The sequence below is a fragment of the Eumetopias jubatus genome, unplaced genomic scaffold (assembly GCF_037043125.1).
Source record: "Eumetopias jubatus isolate StellerSeaLion01/CBP00866 unplaced genomic scaffold, mEumJub1_p1.0 scaffold_1, whole genome shotgun sequence".
NCBI classification, from domain to species: domain Eukaryota; kingdom Metazoa; phylum Chordata; class Mammalia; order Carnivora; family Otariidae; genus Eumetopias; species Eumetopias jubatus.
Genome location: NW_028274807.1, coordinates 74,099,935 through 74,122,657, shown reverse-complemented (window position 1 = coordinate 74,122,657; position 22,723 = coordinate 74,099,935).

Sequence of the window (22,723 nt, the reverse complement as noted above, 5' to 3'; positions counted from 1 at the left end):
CAACGTCCTCCTCATTGTCACATACCTTAACAATTCATTTTGTGCCAGCCAAATAAATCCATCATGAGATATATAAAAAAAAAGCCTCTTTATAATAAGATGAAGAGACTGTATAACCCAATAAAATTTGTGCTCTTTAAATTAGACAAGGAGTACCAATGGAGTAGCACTGAATGTGAGCATTTCCTGTTTTAAATGAGCAACAGACTTGTCAAGTGGGTATTTTGGCACTGGGGTAGTAGTGAACAGAAGAGACATGATCCCTCCTCATAAGGACCTCACAGTCTAGCCGGGTGTTAAATCAATCAAATACATACACTATTTAAATATAGGATTATAAATCTTGATTAGTTTTACAAAATAAGTGCGGGGGAGGGGTGACATAATTTAGTTTGAGAATAAGAGAAGACAGAGAGACAGACGGATGGATGATACATCTCACTCTGGTAGAGTGTGAAAAATTGATTGAATAGGCGTGAAAACAAGACAGAAGGCAAACACATTGAACATACAAACTACCAGAAATGAATAGAATTCCCAAAAAGTGCCACAAGTGCTGAAGAGATGTGGATTTAAAGATGGGTCAGGTTAATTAAGAAGGCAAAGGTAGTAACTTGGAGCCTGTGTCTGGAGACAGAACGTAACCTCCCACCTGAATGCACAAGGCTTATGCAGGGGTTGAATTTAGAATAAACCATCTATTAGAAATGCAGGAATCCACAGCGTGGGTTTCAATATCAATTAGTAATTATATCCTTTCTTGTTATCAATCTTCTGTTATACTTTGGAAAATGGAAGGTAGGTAGATTTGTAGAGATTCACTGAATAATATGCACTAACAACAATAGCTTAAAAAAACTTTTTTTTTAAGGAATCCTGAAACTTATAAGGAATCCTGAAAAGAATTAAATTTTTTAGCTTTTTATCCTAGCATTTTCGTCCCCTCCTCCTTTACTTAAGCATGCTATTTTTTAAAATCGGTAGTTGTGTGGGATGCCTGGGTGCCTCAGTTGGTTAAGCTTCTGCCTTCGGGCCGGGCCAGGTCATGATCCCAGGGTCCTGGGATGGAGTCCAGCATTGGGCTCCTTGCTCAGTGGGGAGCCCGCTTCTCTCTCTGCCTGCCACTCCCCCTGCTTGTGCTCTCTCTCTCTTTCTGATAAATAAATAAATAAATAAATAAATAAATAAATAATAAATTCTTTAAAAACATAAAAATAAAACAGTAACTTTTAAAACCCTAAAAATACATCTGGCATTTTTCAATAAAGCTGAAATTGCATGTAAATGTTCATTTTTTAAAATAAGATAATAGCAGATGATCTAAAACAGCCTAATCTGGGCACAAACATGGCCCGTATCTAGCGATTTTCCCCCTCTATACGTCTGTGATAGGAAGGTGTACGTACAGTGTAAATGACTGTAGCACACACAAGGCTCTGGATCACCCATCCATTAGCTTCCAACTCTCTGCGGTTCTCTGAAAGTTAACTCCAGCCAATGGTGTCAGTCAAGAGTCTCAGCATACTTTTACTGAAACGGCAAATGATCTAATATATGATCTCACACAAAGGATAATACATTGGGATATATCTACAGGCAGATCAACCTCTCTAAAAATAATGCAAGCATAGTAAATGGACTAGTGTTCCCAGGCAGTTGCTTTATTGATTGTGCAGTACTTTGACTCACAAAACTGTTAAAGCCCTAAATAAATGTTTATTGAGTTCCCTACCTTCAAGGCATCTGCAGTCTAGTACACCAGTGAATATAGTTAGAGTGTTATTAGTGCTATCATGGAGATATATATATATATAAAGTATAATGGGGGCCAAAAGGAAGGTTAGTTCAAGTCTCCTTGAGACTCAGGGAAAGGGGAAAGACTTCATCGAGGTGATAGAGATTGAGTTCTGAAGATGAGCAGATGTTTGCCAGGTGGAAGGAGGATGGCTGAAATGGGAAGGCAAACTGGGCTGAGCAGTGTCAATGACAATTCGGCTCAGCTGGATGGTAGATGGTTATCTTCGACAGGACATCACTGAGATCTATTTCACTTACCAGCTGTCATCTTCATCCTAGCATGAAAACTGGGATATCATGAGTGTGAAAGTCGGTTTTGAGCAAATAAATGGAGGGCATGGAAATGATGCGGGGGAAAGGGTGGCTATTGAGGAAGGTGAAAGCCAGATTATGAATGGTTTAACACACCAAGTTGCAAGAATTTAGACTACCCTACAGAGCTTCCAAGAAGACAGTAGGGAACCATTCAAGGACAGTGATGTGATTATTTTTGTGCTTCAATAAAAAAATCTCTCTGGCTGTGGAGTAGAAGATGTACTGGAGGAGACAAGAGTGGAGGTTTGGAGAGAAGGTAAAGAGATAAGAGACTTCTTAGAGATTATATGCTCCATTTGTTATTTCTTCTAGGTTAGAAAAATAGGACACATAGAAGTCAGTTATTAAAGACAAAAAATTGTGGGGCTTTCTATGGAAATGTGATGGACTTCTTATGTTCTCTAGCCACTAGTTTCCCAGCCATCAAAAGCTGACCTAATACAGAGTAGAAGCTCTGGATGAGTAGGTGGAAATAGTCCTCATCACTTACCAGCTGTGTGCCTTGGAGCCAACTAGGTGATGTAACATTTCCCTTACTGTAAGACAGACATGAAATACCCACCCCTGGTACCTTGCACATTTTCTGTAAAGGTCACAGGAGGGATGAATGGGGTGGTCCTTTACAGACTGGAAATACTCTAGTTACAGGAGAAGTTGAAGGCTATTGTGAAGTGGAGGCATTCAGCAAAAGCATCTTCTGCTTCTTGGCCAATAAAACAAGTAAAATTCCAAGACTATGCAAGAAATCTGAAGCTACATAAGCCCACACCCAGTGCTAAAATCATGTGATTTAAGTTAAAGGAAAATAGCTTTTCATTATAAACCGGACTAAAATAAAACTATCAACACCTAGGTTGCCCTGGCAAGGAGCTCAGAGAGACAAATTCTTTTATTTCCCTGATGAAGAAACCGAGACCTAGGAAAAGAGCTTGGCTTACTATGTTACAGCAAGTTAATGGCCAAACCAGGCCTAGAACTGATCTTTCTTGACTTCTGGTCCAATAGTCTTCTATAACAAGCCACGTGAGTGATAACAAAGGTTAATAGGGATGTTTCTTGTTTTCCATAGGGCCCTACAATTGTGAGAAGGGGTTGGGACAGGGTGGAAGGAGATGATAAAGAACCTCCAGCACCTCCCAGCTCAACTGCTTTGAGGACAACTCTGGATTTTTAAATAAAAGTATTGAAAAATAAGGTTTCCTGCTGCCAAAAGGAAAAACCACCATAGTGTCAGACGTTCTTTTTTCTTTTTAAGTTTGATATGAACAAACCTGAAAATTCCAAGTCAATGAATACATACTAAAATTGTCACGCTAAGCCAATATGCTTGCACTCATGTCTGTTTACCTTAAACTCCTGCATACATATCGCCAACCAGCTTGGAAGATGCATACAGCTTTTCCCCATGACTAATCATCACATGTTACCACTCAAGCATAAGAGGACAGATCAGTGAGAAGGCACAGTTATTTACCAAACTGTTGAAGTGGTAATGCAAACAGACTTCTTGAAAAGAAATAGAGCATAGGAGGAGAAGACTGTGTGGGCTTCTTTTTGTCCCCTTTATTAACCAATTTGCTTGAATCTCCAGAAATGTTTCAGTTGCCGAGCTTTTGTACTGCCAAAGGCTCCATCAAGGCCATAGAAATATGCAGCTCTGGTACAAAGATGAAGTTGAGAACCCTTGGCATTAACAAGAAGAGTTGGAAGTATTCTACAAATTAATGGGCTGGCCCTGATCCACTGAGCCCCTCCCTCTGTCTCACCTGCTCCACTCCATTTCAGCACGCAGCTCCTGAGCTCTTACTATGTGTCAGATTCTGGGCACAGCACACTGGGGGACACAGGAGGAAATAAGGCATTGTTGAGAGCACCATATGAAAGGCAATGAGAAGCACAAGTGCATCCTAGAGGTGCAGTTGTTTTGCTTCAGGGGAATGAGTGATCACTTCAAGTTGAAGGCTCTGGCTAGGCAAAGGTAAGGTTTGAACCAGGCAGGAAACTGAGGATCCGAAGGGTAATTTTTAATCCATGAAATGAGTAAATCCAGAAGATTCACCTCCCTGGGTCTCCTGAGCATGAGGACATGTTCTCATCACTAATTTACTCTCTGCGGGTTACATGTTTGTACCAGCAGGGTGCCTTGAGGAGTCCCAGAGAGGGGGCAACCACAAAGAGGCCTCTGGCATTAGCAAGAAAAATGCAAAGAACACTATTACATAGAATTATTATATAGATAGACCTCCTACGTTCATGAAGACTATACCCAGAGACATTTCCAAATCACCCAGTCCTCTAATCTAACTCACTCCAATGTCAATGATAGGTGTTTGTTTGTTTTTTGGGTTATTTTTTGAAGATTTTATTTATTCATTTGAGAGAGAGAGAGAGAGCACAAGCAGGGGGAGAGGCAGAGGGAGAGGGAGAGGGAGAAGCTGACTCCCCACTGAGCTGGGAGCCTGATGTAGGACTCGACCCCAAGACCTGGAGATCATGACCTGAGCCAAAGGCAGACGCTTAACCATCTGAGCCACCCAGATGCCCCAATGCTGGGTGTTTTAGAACTAAGTTTTCTCACTACACCATCACTCTGACATGCAGCTTTGAGTCCTACAGGTGCATATTCATGCTCAGGATTTTTGTTACCCTATCTCATTTAATCCCTAGAACAACCCAAGTGGTAGTTATTGTCCTCGTGACAAATTATTACATACCATGGACAGTGACCAATTGCTTTATAAATAATCAAAACACCATGAATGCTAAAAGTGCTGATGCCAAAACCTGGCCAGTGTAATCCACGGAAGGAAGAGGCTCAGCATTTATTTGCAATACACATTTAGAAACTATACAACCCATCTAGAAGTTCATCATTCATTGATGAACACTTATCATATCTAATACATTGTGTAAAAACAAAATGATAAATGAATGACTGTGAATAGTATGTTAGGAAGAAATCTTGAGTCTGGAGACCCAGCATGAGGGCCACTCTGATTAAAAGTTACTCATCTCTGAGTATCATTTTTCTTGACTGTGCAAAGGGGGATGGGGCACAGTAGATTTTGTAATCCCTATATTGCTTTCCACTGCTAAAAATTTCAGTGCTAATAGTAATTTAAAACTTTGCAGTTCGATGAATAAAAGTCCTTGTTAAATGAGTATTCTCCAGTCTGTAAAGGCTCAGAGATGCAAATGCTCATTCAAGGAAAGGCCCTAAGCTGTTATTCAGCACTAGGTGAAGGACAAGACTTTAACTGAGGAGTGTTTTTTTCCCAAAGGAGAAAATGGAGCCTAATGAAAGGGAGAGACAGCCTTAGGCCTACATGCAAGGATAGAAGCCTATTGAGGTTTGCAGTTACTGTCACAGCAAGGATGTAGAGAAATATACAAGACTTGGGAAGAACACCATATCCTTCCGTAAGCTTTGCAGCCTTCCCGTGTTTTTCTTCTATCACCATCTGTCTACCAGTGTGATCAGTGCTTTTATCCTCAAAATGGACGGGGCCTAAGTACTTGTCTTTAGGAGCAGATAGGAGAGGCTGAGCTACAGAAACCACTATGACCCTGTAGCCAGTCCTAGGGACAGAGTAAGGGGTAGGGAAAAATCAGGTGAGTGACGGAAGCCTATGGACAGCCTGAGCACTGGCTCAGGGGTGGGGTGGAATAGTTTCCAGGGCAGAGCATCAGCAGGGTCCACCGGGACTGCACAGTGGCCCATGACACTGATTCTGTGAATAAGCATGAGTGTACAGAGCTCATATTCAGATGGTTATTCTGTCCTTCAAAGTGAGCAAAGGAAAAAGTCTGTAATTTTTTTTAAGTGAAGACTATTTAAGAATCCAAGAGTTAAGATCATCCATATGGTGACATGAATGATAAAACTAACATTTCTTATATTCATTATTTTCCAAGGTGATCATACAGTTTATTATGCAAACTTAGACATTTCTGGGACTACAAAGAGATGCTACCAATTATTATCCTAAGACAAAAGGTATGAACAGAGACATATGTAGTCTCTATCCATAAAGTCCCGTGCTCATTATTCACCATTTCACCTGATTAATTTTCAATCTCTAAGAAGGGATTTTTATGCCTATTTTATAGATGAGGAATCTAATGTTCAGAGAGGCAAAGTGCCTTGCCCAAGACACACAGATGGTAAGCTTACAGTACTTGAAAATTAATACTCTGTTAAAGTACACATACACATATGTAACGCTAAAAAATAAATTAAGAGTCCAAAGGTCCTATGTGCATATAAAACCAGGTTACTAAAATGTGTGAAATTCAACCTTCCCCAGATGTATTGCTTCACAAGGCACTCAGGAATGGCTAAGCAGAGCAATGAAAACAACCTAAGTTGTGCCATGTGGCTCACCATTCACATCAGTCGTGAAGACTTGGTAAGATCCAGCAGTGTCCATACTCCCATAGCATCCTAAACCCACAGCACCACCTCCAGTGGTCAGGCCCCTCCAGGCTGACATATCCTAGGTAGTATCAGACTGCACTCTTGACAAGACCTGTTCTTATGGGGAACGTAGAGGATAATGAAGATACCCATCATACATCCACAAAACCAGAAGTTCACAAGTATTCTTGACAGTTGAAATAAAAGCAGAAATCAGCTCTTCCTCCCCTGTTGTGACAAGTGTTTGGAATTCTCTGTTGAGCCCATTGCTGGCACAGCTCACACCACTACGAGCCCAAAGAGTAAGTATGAGGTTATTAACTCATGTAAGACCTCCTAGACAGGACAGGAAAACTTTCGAGAAAGAGGTGCAGAGTCCTAGAAGACCAGAAATGAAAGGAATCTGAAAGAACAGCAAGCCTTCTCTTCACAGAATGGAAAGAAGCCTCAGAATCTATGTATTTAAGTCAAATTGCAAATTAGTGGTAGAGTTGGCATCACCCTTCAGGCTTCCTGCTTCATGGTCCACAGCCCTCTCATGTAATTGTGTATGGGGTGGAATTAGAGTGGATTCATTATATGTGACTGTGGGTGGCACTGTATTTCCCAAAAATTTGTATGTTGAAGTCTTAACCCCCGGTACCTTAAAATGTAACCATATTTGGAGGTGGGGTCTTTACAAAGGTAAGTCAAGTTAAAATGAAGTCATCAGGATGGGCCCTAATCCTAGATGATGGGTGTCCTTATAAAAAAGGAAAACTTGAAGACAGACACGAATGCAGGGAAGTCGCCATGTGAAGATGAAGGGAGAGACAGGGTGAGGCTTCTACCCGCCAGGGAATGGCAGGGGTTGCCAGCAAGCCACCAGGAGCTGGGGAGAGGCATGGAGAAAGTTGTCCCTCAGAATGAACCAACCCCGCTGATACCTTGATCTTGAACTTCTAGCCTCCAGAATTATGAAATGATCAACTTCTGTTAATTTAGTCATTCAGTTTGTTGTACTTTGTTAGAACAGCCCTAGCAAACTAGTGTAATGGGTTTGGGATAGACACACTGTTTCTTCGTGTCTAATCAGCCCGTCGTCTGCAATCTGGATTTGCTCATTCTGTAGTGATAGGGTCTCTTCCTGGCCCCAACCCAAATATGTGCCACCAAGATGGCTTGACTTTGTATAGTATGAAAAGTCCATTACTCTGATGCAGACATTAAGATGGCATGCCAAACAGTGGCCTCATTCCTTCCTCACCTTTCAGACTGTGACCCTCCAGACAATTACCACAGAACTCCCTTGGTTCCCATACAGAGTTGACGGAGGCTAGTTCTATAGGTAACCCTGAGTCCAGCATTTACCATAACTTGTGAACTTCAGGGTGAAGATGACTTCACCCCTCTGTTCCATTCCTCATGCCACCACTGCAGAAGGCCAGGCCAGTGAGAAACTCTGGAGGTCACATCAGGCAAACTCTAGGACATGCCGTGATGCTCTCAGAGCGCCTGCGCGTTGCATTTCATACATAGACATAGAGAGAGAAGCCCCTTCTCTTAGAGCTGTATTTCCAATTGCTTCAATATGAGTAATATTTTCTAATCATTTTACTGGCTAGTTCAGTATATTGTCTTTTTCTTTTTCTTCTAACAGGAATATGCAAATGACTTTGAAGAATAGGAAACTCTAAGTTTGGAAATTGAAGAAAAGCCATTTGGTCTGTGCCTAGAGCAGAATGCCTTGGCACCAGTGGCGATGCAATGTGACCTCACTCTCTCTTTATATTTTTCAAGGCAAGCTGCCCCACCCAGAGGCCGGAGGATGATGCCAAAGACAGTTTCTGGCAGGTTTGCCAACTTATGCTGAGGTTGTACCCTAAGTGGACTGCCTGGCATTGGAAGCTCTGAATTAGGCTGTCCTGGCCCATAAGTGTGGAACAGACTGACTGAGACCTCATTCACCAAGAGAGGAGACACCAGAATCATTTCCAGATTAAGTCCTAACATGATATTTCTGACCAATATGAAATAATTCCACTGCATCAGCTGGACTTACTGTCCCAATGCTTTCTAGATCTACCCCTCCCACAAGTAAAACAGCATCAGAATAGCGATACTAAAGCACCTACTTCTGGGGTTGTTGTACACAAGTTGCTGTCTCAATACTTAATGATAAAATAGTAACTAACATCTACTGGGCCCTCACTATGAGCCAGGCTAAATGTCTCAAATATTTTTCCTCTATTGTGTGCTAATCTTCACAACTCTGCAAGGTAAGTCCTTTTATTATTTCCACTTTACAGATGAGGGAACTGAGGCAGAGACAGACTGGTAAAGTAATTGCTCACATTCACACAGCTAGCAAGAGACAGATGCAGAAGGTGGGGCCAAGCTGGCTGCAGAGCTCACACTTTTAACCGCCACCCCAGACTGCTTGTCGTACTGATAGCCATGATTGTTGGATTGGTGATGTGTCTTCTCCTCTGTGAGCTTTCTGAGGTCAGGGACTATTCCTTTTTCAGCGCTGTCCTCTTCTCACATGCATTTAATGATCATTGTTGGGTGACTCAGACTCATCCATGTCCCCATGCCCTAACCAAGAAACATCCTCTCCCTCTACCCATCTTTCTCAGTTCATCTTAGATCATTGGACAACGTTCTGCCTTACAGTTTTCTGCAAATCTTAAACCTCCCTTGTTTCCTCCCAGTTCATATATGTGCAAAACTCATGGCTGAGCCATGCCTGAAATTTCCCCAAAAGCCACCATGTGCCCTAGGGTTTAGTAAGATTTTCTCCACAAACACATGAAACAAATGAAAACAGGTCAGTTCCATGGTATGTTACCGAATCCAGGGCCTTCCTGAAAACCAGTGAAGACCAAGCTTCCTACATCCACTAGAATAAGACATTTGGCGGCGTTCACAGGGGAACAAGGAGGACCTAGAATTCACTCTAGAGCCGTGGTTCTCAAATCAGAGTATGTTTGAGAACCCCCTGGAGAGCTTCCTGAAACACAGACTGCTGGGCGTCATCCGAGAGTTTCTAATTCAAGAGGTCTGGGCTGGGATCTGAGATTTGCACTCTTAATAAGTTCTGGGGTGAGGCTAATGTTGCAGGATTGGGGCCTACGCTTTTGAGAAGCACTCTTCTAGGTCCCAACTTGGGAGAATAGTAAGTATTTTAAGTAAAAAAGAAATAGTAGATAAGTAAGTAGCATCCCCATGGAGTAAGGTTGTATGTGGAGGAAATACAGGAAGCGTGGCAGGTCAGGCTTGTGTGGGCAATGCGAGCAGCTGCTGGGGCTAGAGCGTGAGATGTGCAAAGTGGGGTGTGGAAGGATAAGCAGAAGACTTGGACTTGACCCAAAAGATAAGCAGTTCAGCTCAATCTTTAGATCATAAAGAGATTTGGATGCACCTTCTCCTTCAGGAAAGCCCCAATCCCCATCAAACCCACGCTCCTTGGACCACCACACCCAGGGATTAAAGCTAAAGGCCAAAGATCCTATTGTTCTAAAGCTTCTAAACCACAATGGCGCTTTGTGTGGCTTCTCCATACAGCTGCGATACTGTTTGGCCCAGTTGGATGGGCAGGGGGGCTTCAGCAGTGGGGGTGGGGGTGGGCCAGGAGATGGTCATTCTTCTTGCACTGGAGGAGCACAAAACTCTCTCTCCCATTCCCTCTGCTATCAGGTGCACATGTCCTAGCAAAACATCATAGTTTAAACAATGGAAATAACAAAAACAAACCTTTTCTTTGGCTCCTGTGTTGGCAAAAGAGTTCCATACTGTAGGCTTCTTCTGTCAATGGAAAAAAATAGATTGCCCCATGTGTTCTATCATATCGGTGCTAAGAAAGCAGTTTTTAAAAGGCAGAAACAGGGCGCCTGGGTGGCTCAGTTGGTTAAGCGACTGCCTTCGGCTTGGGTCATGATCCTGGAGTCCCGGGATCTAGTCCCACATCGGACTCCCTGCTCAGCAGGGTGTCTGCTTCTCCCTCTGACCCTCTGACCCTCTTCCCTCTCGTGCTATCTCTCATTCTCTCTCTCTCTCAAATAAATAAATAAAATCTTTTTAAATAAATAAATAAATAAAAGGCAGAAACAGAGATATGGCAGGGAAGGGATTTTTGTGGGGCCCACAGCAACATCTGGAAATAGGCTTCACTGCTCCAAATCTTTTAAACAAAGAATTGGAGGTAGGGGGATGATTGGAAGAGTCTTGCCGTGTCCAGGTGAAGACAAATCCGAAAGAGTGATGCCAGCTACAGAAGGACATGGTGCTAAAGGGACAGGCAACTCTGCCCGTGGCCCAGGTTGAAAGAGGTAAGGAAGCTTAAGGAGCTAGAAACGCAAATGGACTCAGGCGAGGAGGCAGGATTGGAAGGTGGGGAGGGTTATTGCAGGGGTGATTCAGGTCATTACGTGGTGAGAGTCAAAGAGGTTGTTAGACTGTGAGGTGAGCTCTGGTGCAGACAGAAGAAAAGCCAGCAATTGAAAAAGACCAGAGATTGCACAGCGGGAAACCCAACAGGGGACGTGAGAGGCATCTGAAGAGCCCAGCCAGATAAGCTCAGGTTCCAATGTGACTTGCTTCCCTCTCTTTAAGCCCAGCTTCTGTATTTATAAATGAATGGAATATTTTCACTTTCCTGTGAGGGTCCCCTGGCTCCCAAGTACATGGGGAAGTGCATTCTTGCATCCGTTCCCATGCACAGAAAACAGAAAGCCCCTACCATTTGCTGGGCAGTTCCAAGCAGGACCCAAAATAATAATAAAAAAAGAAGTGACCCTACTTTTAAGGACCAGGCTCATGAGCCACCAGGATCACAGAATGGGAGAAGTTAGAGTCTGCTCTAAATTAGGCTTAAAATTTATTGACACAAAGACATTTAATGAGGGCCTGGTGCTGGGCTCGGCTGACCAAGGCCTCAAGAAGATCTGCTGTGCGGTAATGTAGTCAGCTCAGGAATGCACTTGCAAACATTTCATTCATTCATTCGATGCCATTCCTGAATGTATGCCACTGGGTTCAATGTAACACAGAGCATAGAATCAATGTTTTGTTGTAAGTTGTAGAGGGGAGAAGGGCACTGTCAGAAGAAGGCAGGGCAGTGAGGTGTCCACTGCAGGAGACAGGTAAGGGGCGATGAGTGTCTGCACTGAGATAGTAGAACCAGAGGGACACTATAATTTAAACTAGAGACAAGAAAGCTGTGTATGGGTTCAGTGAGGGTGGGAGTCCCTGAGGATGACCCTACGTTTCTCAAAAATTGTGATGCCATTTGGCAAGCTGAGAAAATGGACAGGGGAGTGATCAGGGAGAAAATAAGGAACTCCATCTGAGCCAGTACAATTTGAGGTGCTTGGGTCTGAAGTTGGGGAGAAAGTTCTGGACTGGGGACACACAAGTCACAGGAATATAGGAGGCACTAAAGATCAGGAGCAGATGACATCTTTAAGAGAGAAGGGCTAAATGGAGAACTCTGTCTCCCCTTGTCCCTCCACCCCCAAAAATACAAGGTCTAGCCGCACAGGGCAGCTACTTTTAAAAGTTGCTCCTGGACCAAAAAGATTTAGAAAGAAAAAAAAGAAAGAACAACAAGAAGAAAAAATGTCAGCTAGCTGGAAGACATGTTTTTGTTTGGCTTTAGTTTTCTTTCCAAAGCATTATACAACTCCTCCTTTTAGGTTAAGCAGGTAACTACACAGGGATACAGGGAGCAATGGTGACTACCCACATGCTAACAATACAAGTGAGTTGGGGTCATAAATATGTAGTCAGCCACATCCATAAGTCTAGAAAAGGAAGAAAAGGGGCATGCCTGGGGTCATAAGATGACAACCTCATGTTTTCTTTACATTTTTTTTATTTGTTCCAGGAAAAAAAAAATCTCAGAATATTTCATAGACATTCTAACAGTGCCAGAATGTGATGCTATTCCTCTCCCCACTCTTTCCATCAAAATGGAGGAGTTACGACAGTGGGAGATAGGAATGTTTCCCCATAATTTTTTCATGAGTTGATCGAGAGTCAGAACAAAGCCAGAAGACAGGGTCTTGATTTCTTTTTTACAACGAGGTTTCCCTAGGTCAGGAGAAATGATGACACACACCCCAAGTTTTATGTTTCAGTAATTCCCCCAGCAGTGGTCTAAAAAGCCCTTCATTAACCAGATGGTGGCCCTGGAGCTAGCAAGGTAAACAGCAGATGCCCACATTCTCTACCTCAAGCTCCTTAAGATACACAAGCTTGAGTGCACACAAACATGTGTGTTTTCTCTCCCTTATCGCCCTCCAATCCCCATGTTTTCTCACATAAATGTAGATCTTGTAAGGCATTGTCCATCCTGGTCTCAAATCTCCAGCCTTGAGGTATGAAAACCCAAACCCGGTCAGATTCCAGTTCTACCTCTCCTGTTTACTAGTTACAGACTTGGACAGTGTCCTCCACCTCTGGACCTGTTTCCTCATCTTTCAAGGAAGAGGTTGGGACTAAATCATTTCTAAGATTCATTCTTCCCTCAACAATGGGTAAGGTTCCATTGGCTAAGACTTTTTTCATCTAAAATACAGTTTTCTGGAAATTAAGGTGTTGTATAATAAAGAATGTATCTGGTCTTTGTCCTGGGTTCCTGGCATGGAGGTGCTAAACCCCTGGAATTTTCCAAATGATAAGAATGCCTTTGTTGTTCATGGTGGGCCCTTGAGCCACACCTGAGTTTAAGTTAAGGCAGTAACTCGTGACGGAGGCTGGCTGTCCCAGAAAGACTGACTATGTGATTAAAGGGTTGGGACTTTGAGCCACAGTTCAAGAGGGGAGGGAAGCTGGAGAATCAGTCGTTCACGTGACCAATGATTCAATCCATCATGCCTACGTAATGAAACACTAATTAAAAGCTCTGAGCACTTCAGCTCAGGTGAGCTTCTTCACCGGAGAACACACCAGTATGCCAGGAGGGTGACATCTCTGATTGCACAGACAGACTGCCAGGAAGCTCCATGTTTGGGTCCCTCTCAGACCTAGTCTTTTGTGTCTCTTCATTTGGTCCTGACTTGTATCGTTTATAATAAAACTATAATCCGAAGTGCAGTGCTTTCCTATATTCTGTGAGTTGTTCCAACAAATTATCTAATTTGAAGGGGGTCGTGGGACGCCCCCTGAGAATTTGTAGCCAATTGGCCAGAAGTGAAGGTGGCCTGGGGAGGACCCAAACTTGTGGCTGGCATCCAAAGCGAGGGCAGTCTGTTGGAAACTATGCCTTTACCCTGGGGGATCAGTGTGAACTGCAGACGGTTAGTGTCAGAATTACAGTGTTGCACATGATACACCTATGGGACAATAAGTATAATTTGCATATGTCCTTAGACAAATGAATGGGTCCCAAACACCTACTGTGCTCCCTGGCACACAGTTGGTGCTGTGCTCTGGCAGCAGCAGATCACGAGTGTTACATGATTACGAGAACTCAGCTGCTGCCGTCCTGTTAGCATCATGGTTATGCTGGTGTGATGAACAACATGAAAACTGTTTTGAGATGTCAAAAAGGACACACTTATCTGCACCAGCACCTCCTAGCAGGGCTTTAAAAAGAAATATTTAAAAAGAAGTATCTTTCCCTGCTATATTAAGCAGCTGTTACAAAGTCTGGGGAAAAAAAAACTTCTAGGGGGCAGCCATCACTCAGGTGTTGACTAAAGCCCTGCCTAATACATCATCGTTTTAACCACTGCTCTGGAGGGCTTATTTTTATTTATTTATTTTTTATTTTATTTTATTACGTTATGTTAATCACCATACATTACATCATTAGTTTTTGATGTAGTGTTCCATCATTCACTGTTTGCATATAACACCCAGTGCTCCTTATTTTTATCATTCCAAGCAATTCAAATGTTGGCCATCAAGAAAATTCATGTTTTTCCTTCCTACAGGCACAGGGAACAGAATTGAAATCACTGACACAACTGAGCCAAAATAGATTTAAAAGTATCTTTTTGTTCTAAGGCAAACTCAATCTCCAAGCTCCTGTGCAGTTACAAACATCAATTAATTGATCACCACAAGAAGATAAAAGAATCTGGCATTCTTTTGGGAAAGGTCAAATTAAGTTCCAGAGCCATTCCGATCATCTATGACTGTCAAAGATCACGAGCCTACCTCAGTGGTTGTGTCCCTCAGTAAATTCAAGTGTTGAAACTCTAACCCCCAATGGCATGGTATTTGGAGATGGGGCTTTGGGCAGGTAATTGGGTTTAGATGCGGACATGAGGGTAGGGTCCTCATGATGAGATCAGTGCCCTTTAAGAAGACAGAAGGATTTTCCCCCACCGCCTGCCCCACTCCACACATCTATCTCTCCATCTCTTCATGCTGTTGCACCAAGGAAAGGCCATGTGCTTGTGTAGTGAGAAGGTGGCAGTCCACAAACCAGGAAACAGGCCCTCATGGGACCAAATCTTGCTAGCACCTTGATCTTAGACTTCTCAGCCTCTAGAATTCTGAGGAATAAATGTCTGTTGTTTAAGCCACCCAATCTATGGTATTGTGTTAAGGCAGCCGAGGCCGACTAAGGCAGCAATATTAAAATTGTGTGTTCTACGAGTCACCTTAGGGGTGCTTGCTCTCCATGCAACATCTTGGAATCCTCACGCCGAGATTCTGAATCAGGAGATCCAAGCTGAGTCCCATAAACCTGCATGATTCAACCTTTCTGGGTAATCCTAACACAGGTGATGCAGAAACACTGAGAAACCCTCTGGATTGCTTCTCCCCATAGGTCAGCACTGGCACAGCACGACACATCCCGTCCACAGCTGTGTTGATGGAGCTAAAATGGAAACACACATCAGACCCACCAGATCTGTCATATGATGTTGCTGAGCAGTGAGTAATCATCACAGGTGATTTGTTATAAAAAACTGATCAAAGCCTCCTCAACTCTGCCCATGCCAATCAAGACCAACTGATCAGGGTTTGTTTTTTCATTTGGAAAAAGGTCAAGCAGCTGCCCGTTTGCTTTTTTCTCTCCAGGGCCATTTTAGGAAGTTCATCTGCTCTAAACAGCTGCTCACAAGTTGAATTGATCCTTGCAGGAAAATGGCTGTGGGACCACACTCCAGAGGAGACATATATTAAACTATTTTCCACTTTTTGCTTTCCTTTGATGGAAAAGAAAATATGAATGGTAATTTCTTTTTCAGTGATTTAAAATCAGGGTAAAAATGTCTTTTGACAATAATCACATTTCCGTAAAGTGTTATGTTTATAATGTCCTCTTTTGGGGCATTGTCATGACATACATTTGTATAGCACTTTTAATAGGAATCAAAGAACTCACCTCCCTTAGTATTAAACCTAGACACAAATGAGGGGAATGGCCTGGGTTCAAATCCCAGCTCTTCTGCTTACTTGCTATGTGGCGTTGGGTAACTTAACCTGCCATGCCTCAGTTTCCTCATCTACAGAATGAAGATAATAGGGCCCACCTCATAGTGTTGTTATGAGGATTAACAAACTAATATTTCTAAAGTGTCTGACGCATAGTAAGCATTATTAAAAAGTGTGTGAAATAAAGTTAAATTCAATGAGCACTTGAGTATTTACAACATGTCGGGTCCCGAATGAGGATGTGAAGATAGGAGACATCAGCCATTGTCTCTGACTTCAAGGAGCAACCTGGGCAGTGCTGAGAGGGAAGCAGAGGATTCTATAAACACAAGACAACTTTTTAGGTACCAGGAGAGAATAGCTGGAACATCATGGACCAAGGGGAGGAGATGGGAGCAGGCACCACTGCAGGGTACAATACTAAAGGATGAGCAGGAATTTGCCAAGTAAACTGCAGGGACGTGGCAGGGAAGCGTAGGTGTTCAGGCCAAGGGTGCAATACATGTGAGCCATAACAACACTGCCATATCTTCAGTGTGCGTTACGTATACAAAAACTGGGCTAAATAGTTTACCTGCATTTTATTGAACACTGACAATAGTACTTCAAGGTTGAGCTCACTATTATCACTTTTGAAATGAAGAAATTTGAGTGCCTGGGTGGCTCAGTCGGTTAAGCATCTGACTCTTGATTTTGGCTCCGGTCATGATCTCAGGGTCATGGGATCGGGCCCGTGTCAGGCTCCGCCCTCAGCACCAAGTCTGCTTGAGATTCTCTCACTTCCTCTGCCCCTACCCCTGCTCACTCCTTCTCTCTCTCTCTAAAATAAATGAATGAAATCTTTCAAAAAGAAATGAAGAACTTGAAGCTTAGAAAGACTTACAGTCTATTTTTCTAGAATATACCATAAGTGGTAGAACCCATCTGTCTCCAAGACTGGAGTTACACAGGCTGTTTCTCAGGCACTCCTGAGTCCTGGAGGCAAGTCTGTGGCACAGATTTTGTGAAGAAAGCAGTTAAGGAAGGAGCTAGAAAGAGATGGAAGGTAAAGAGAAGGACTTTTGACAAGCTGATTTTGTTTTTAAATAGGATATACTTGAGCGTGTTGCTAAGCTGAGAAGTCAGCAAAGAGAGAGGATGAAAAACGGACCCAGGGTAAAGGTTGATCGGCTTAGAATGAAGGAAAAACTGACTCATTCTGAGCAAGGAAGAGGGAAGAAACGCACAGATAGAGGCAAGTTCATGTATGATGAAAGAGGTGGGAAAGTTGTGATCAGACCGAAATGTAGGCCCTTGTGACCTTAGTCAGCAGAGTCACCAGAGTTAGTGCAAGATGCCCTTGTCATTCCCTCTCCTGCCAAGGAAGTATCCAGGGTGACCCACCATTCTCCTTCAACACCTCAGGCCCTAGGTACTCTGAATGTGATGCAGCTGTTTATTAAAATATTAACTTACATTTGTTCTCCATTTCCTTTTCTATTTGAATTAGGTCACTTACAGTAGTACTTCCTTGACTCAGGGACTTTTCTGGTGAGGAAAATAGAAACTGTCTTAAGATCCCAGCTCTTGGAAAAGAATGAAGTCATTGAGGAGACTATGAAAGGGACCCTTAGGAACATCTAGATGGAGGGGATTTTCCTTGGGACTAAAGAGACTTGGAGGCGAGTGCTAAGGGGAAGGAGGGTGAGAGTGAGCAGCAGCACTGTGGGAAGCAGAATCCCAGGGAAGAATAGTTCTTGGTAGGAATAAAGATGCTTATGCCCCAGGCATGGCACATACTCCTTGACAGTGGTCAATGACCATAAATGCTCTGAGGCTCATAAGATCCACATAGGACTTTGATTCCACGTGGAAAAGGCAGTAAGACCCAATAATGAATTTACCACCAGGCACAGAGAATCAAAGTCAGATTTAGGCTGATTTAATTGAAAGAAAATAAAGTCATATTTCTTTTGCCTCCAAGTTAACAGGTTACAAGCCACATTCAATACATTGTTCATTTGCTGCTCTAAATACAAACCTAGCATTTTCATCTTGTGTCTCTGCTCAGACTGTAACTTTCCCTACTCTGGAGATTCTGAATGCCCAGAGCCTACCTTCTGTCCAGAAAGAACACAAAAGCCCACCTCCTGGGTTGGGCCTTTATTCTTTGAGTGGGAAGAGGAATGTCCCCTTCTCTCCCACTATAGTGTGTCCCATACATGTATGTGCATTCCATTAACCCACAGGCCCCGAGAGCATCTCATTCATTACTGAACCCTTCCTACCCCCGACTACAATGAACTTCATGCACACAGTAGGTTCACTGCAAGTGAATCATTTGTCACAGAACAAATCATCTAATAAAATATGAAGATTCAAGTTGAGATCAGTGAGCTTTAATTACTCAAAGAATTATAGCTCAGGATCTATGAATCACATATTTAAAACTCTGTTAGAATTTTTCTTCACCCAAAGCATGATTCCTATAAATAAAGCACTGTTTACCCATTAGGCTCAATTTTACCTATGAGGTCAATAATTCAGCAAAGGATAAAGCACCATCTAAGTGTCATCTAAGGGACATCTAGGCAGAGTTTTATATCCTTAAAATGAGAATGCTAATATTTTCAAGACTGTAGTAAACCATGAAGAATGGTGGCTGGGAACTCTCTGTAGACATAAGAGAACTTTATACACGTATTTTTCTGTGGTACTAAACTAAGCATCATCTGTTCTCTTATAACCAACAGCAGGAGTGGAAAAACCCATTTGCAGTCATCAGAATGTCCCTGCCGTATTCCCTTCATTGTCTTGTTCTGAATTTTTACCCCTTTCTTTTAATGAAGCTGGGAAGTTTTTGCAGAGAAGCCCAGTGCAAGCTACTGATGCCAGAAATTCTTATCAGATTCACTCATTGTTGGCTCCACATGGGCAATGCTGCTTAGCTTTCCAAGATGTCTGCATTCTATAACTAATAAGCAGACAAGGAAGGGGCCCAAGGCAGCTGGTGAAGAAAATAAGAGGTGATAGTCCAGGCTCAGAGAAGAAGGGTTGCTTTTCTTTCAAAAGCTAGTGCATCGTGGGTAAGCCACAAAAGAATCATGGTATGGGAAGAAGTGACTGCAGTTGGGAGACTGCTGGATCAGGAGGCACAAAGTCTGACCATGAGTCCAACTTCACTGTCACTCAGGTGTGTGACCTTTCCTCAGTCATCCAACCATGCCGGTCCTCCATTTCCTAACTATAATCAGGAGAAATGATTGTCTTATAAACCTTATAACAACCATTCTTAAACTCTAAGGGGCTAAGGGAATGCAAATTCTAGCTCGGTAGGTTTGGGTGGGGTCTTTCCTTTATTTATTTATTTATTTATTAAGATTTATTTATTTATTTATTTATTTACTTGTCAGAGAGAGAAAAAGTACAAGCAGGGGAAGCAGCAGGCAGAGGGAGAAGCAGGCTCCCTACTGAACAAGGAGCCAGAGGCGAGACTCCATTCCAGGACCCTGGGATCATGACCTGAGCTTTGAAGGCAAATGCTTAACCGACTTATCTACCCAGGTGTCCCTCCTTTTTTTTTTAAGATTTATTTATTTATTTATTTGAGAGAGAGAAAGAGCACACAAGAGAGTGAAGGGAGATGGGGCAGAAGGAGAGGAAGAGAGAATTTCAAGCAGACTCTATGCTCAGCTCAGAACCTGAGTGCAGCTCGAGCTCATGACCCTGAGATCATGACCTGAGCCAAAACCAAGAGTCAGATGCCTAACTGACTGAGCCACCCAGACGCCCCTGGGTGGGGCATGCCCAACAAGCTTCTCGGTGATGCAGATCTTCTGGTTTGTAGATCTCATTTTGATAACAAGGCCATACAGATTATGGAGGAGCCTGAATGAGTAAGGGAAAGGGAAATACTATATAAAGTGTAATGTATTACAGAAAGCTATTATGATTAGCAATAATAGGAATAGGTGTCTTCTCTGGGCTGCTTCAGTACAGCATTTCTTAGAGTTGTTGCCCCCCACCTCCTGAAGATCTGAACCTGTTTTTAAGAGTTTCCCCACCCTCCCCTACCTGTCGGTGTATTCTCAGTGTGGTCGGTTCCAGCCTGAGGGCTGACTTCTCCCACTGACACAAGCACTGGTATTAGCTTTTTTCCAGAAGACAGCAGGATAACACCATGATTTAGCAATGCAATGAATCCCTAAAGGTTACTTCTGTGTGTGTGTGTGTGTGTGTGTGTGTGTGTGTGTGTGTGTGTGTGTTGGGGGGGTCTGAAGAACCTTGTGGAAAAACAAGCTCCCTTAAAAATGAAACCAGATTTAGATCTCCAGCAGTTCTTCAGAGGTATCCATTGGATTCACATTGCTTTTGGAAATAGGTACAGACAGAATTTCACCTCTTGCAAACTTGTTTGCATTTCTGTCTCTCCCTCTAGCAATGTGAGGTTCTTGTAACATCAGAAGAGATGTTTACATTTTTGAAGAGGAAATTATTGGCACTGGCCCAAATTTCTGGTATACAAGGGCATTCGCAGGTCAATGCCTAGCCCCACCTCAAAATTCCAGAGCATTCACTGTTAACCTTATTAACGCAAATCTTAAATGTCTGAAGGAACTGGTTATGGCAGAAAGCACCCTACATAAAGGAGGGGGTGGACCTAATTATCCATGGGGTGTCCTCTTGCACATCTGAGATTTAGACTGTGGTGGAATCCATTGGTTAAGAGAAATGGGGTATGAAGATGGAGATATACTACAGCTTCACCAAACATCATCTCCAACACTGTCTTTCACTGACTCCACAGACCTTCCTGCTGCTCAGCGAAACTGTCAGGCACATTCCCATTTTAGAGGAGTTATATTTGCTGTTCCTTTGCTTGCTCATGGTTTTATTCCTTACCTAATTCAGGTCCTTGTCCAAATGTCACCTCTTCATTGAGGCCTTCCATGCCCTACTTAATCAAAATTCAAAATAAGCCCCTCAGTGTCTCCTAGCATTTCTCTACCCGCTTTTTCTGCTCATTTTTCACAGTACTTTTTAATATCTGACATAAAATATTTTACTCATTTGGTAGTCTCTCCCCTATCACAAAAGACAAACTTCATGAAATCAGGAAATTCTGTTGGTTTTCTTCACTTTTCTCTGTGGACAAGCATATGATAAGTCTCAAGAAATGTTGGCAAATGAATAAGTAGATCTTTTAATCAATTACCTAATTAATTAATAACAGGGTTTCTTAAAGTCTTGAATTTCAGATAGTGCAGCTGCTCATCACAATACATATGGAGGAGGGGAGTTCAAGATGGCAGCATAGGAAGATCCTGAACTTATCTCTTCCCATGGACATACCAAATCTACATCTAAATACAGAAATATTCCTTTTCAAAAAGACCTGAAACTAGCTGAACAGCTCCTCCACAACAAAGGATAAAAGGGCCAAATCAAGACAGGTAGGAGAGGCAGAGATATGGTCCTGCCAAAAAACCATTCCTGACACAGCAACCCACAATTGGGGTTCTCACAAATACAAAGTTTTTCCCTGAGGAGAGAGAGATTCATGACCTATATCAGGCACCCAACCCTTGGGATCTGCACCAGGGAGACAAGCCCCCAGAACATTTGGCTTTGAAAACCAACAGGGCCTATGTCCAAAAGACTCAAAGAACTATAGGGAACTGAGATTCTGCTCTTAAAGGGCTTGCACACAGACTCACTTACCCCCGGACCCAGCACAGAGGCAGCAATTTAAAAAGTGCCTAGACCATATGTGAAGGAGACTCATTTGCTAATCTTAAAGCATCTGCCAGAGGAGCAGGGTAGCTCTTTTGCCTAATACAGAGAAACAAACACAAAGAGTCAAGAAAAAATGAGGAAACAGAAATATGTTCCAAACCAAAGAACTCAAACCCCAGGGGAAAACAAAATGCCTTAAAGAAAGATAAGTAATTTACCTGATAAAGGGTTCAAAGTAATGGTTATAAAGTTGCTCACCAAAATCAGGAGAAGAATGGATGAGCACAGTGAGAACGTCAACAAAGAGATAGAAAATATAAGAAAGTACCAAACAGACGTCACAGAGCTGAAGAATACAGTAGCTGATATAGTGGAGGGGTTCAACAGCAGACTAGATGAAGCAGAAAAAAAGGATCAGTGATCTGGAAGACAGGGGCAGTAGAACTTACCAAAGCAGAGCAACAAAAAGAAAAAAGAATTTTAAAAAGTGAAAATAACTTAAGAGACCTATGAGACATCAAATAGAATAATATTCACAGTATAGTGGTCCCAGAAGGAGAAGAGAGAAAGGGGCAGAAAAACTATTTGAAGAAATAATAGCTGAAAACTTCCTTAACCTGAGGAAGGAAACAGACATCCAGATCTAGGACCCCAGAGAGTTCCAAATAAGTTAACCCCAAAATACCCACACCAAAACACACTACAATTAAAATGGAAAAAGGAAGAATCTTAAAAGCAGCGACTTTAAGAAAAAAACAACTTGTTACATACAAGGGAACATCCACAGGATTATCACCAAATTTTTTAGCAGAAACTTTGCAGGCTCAAAATGACTGCAGATGAATTATTCAAAGTGCTAAAAAATAAAAACTTCCAATCAAGAATATTCTACTCGACAATGTTATCATTCAAAATTGAAAGATTGATAGTTTCTCCACCAACAAAAGCTTAAGGATAAGGAGTTCATCACCACGAAATGTGCCTTACAAAAAATGTTAAAGGGACTTCTTTAAGCTAAAAAGAAAAGACACTAATTAGAAAGAAGAAAACATATGAAAGTAAAAATCCTGCTGGTAAAGGTAAGTATATAGTAAAGGTAGTAGA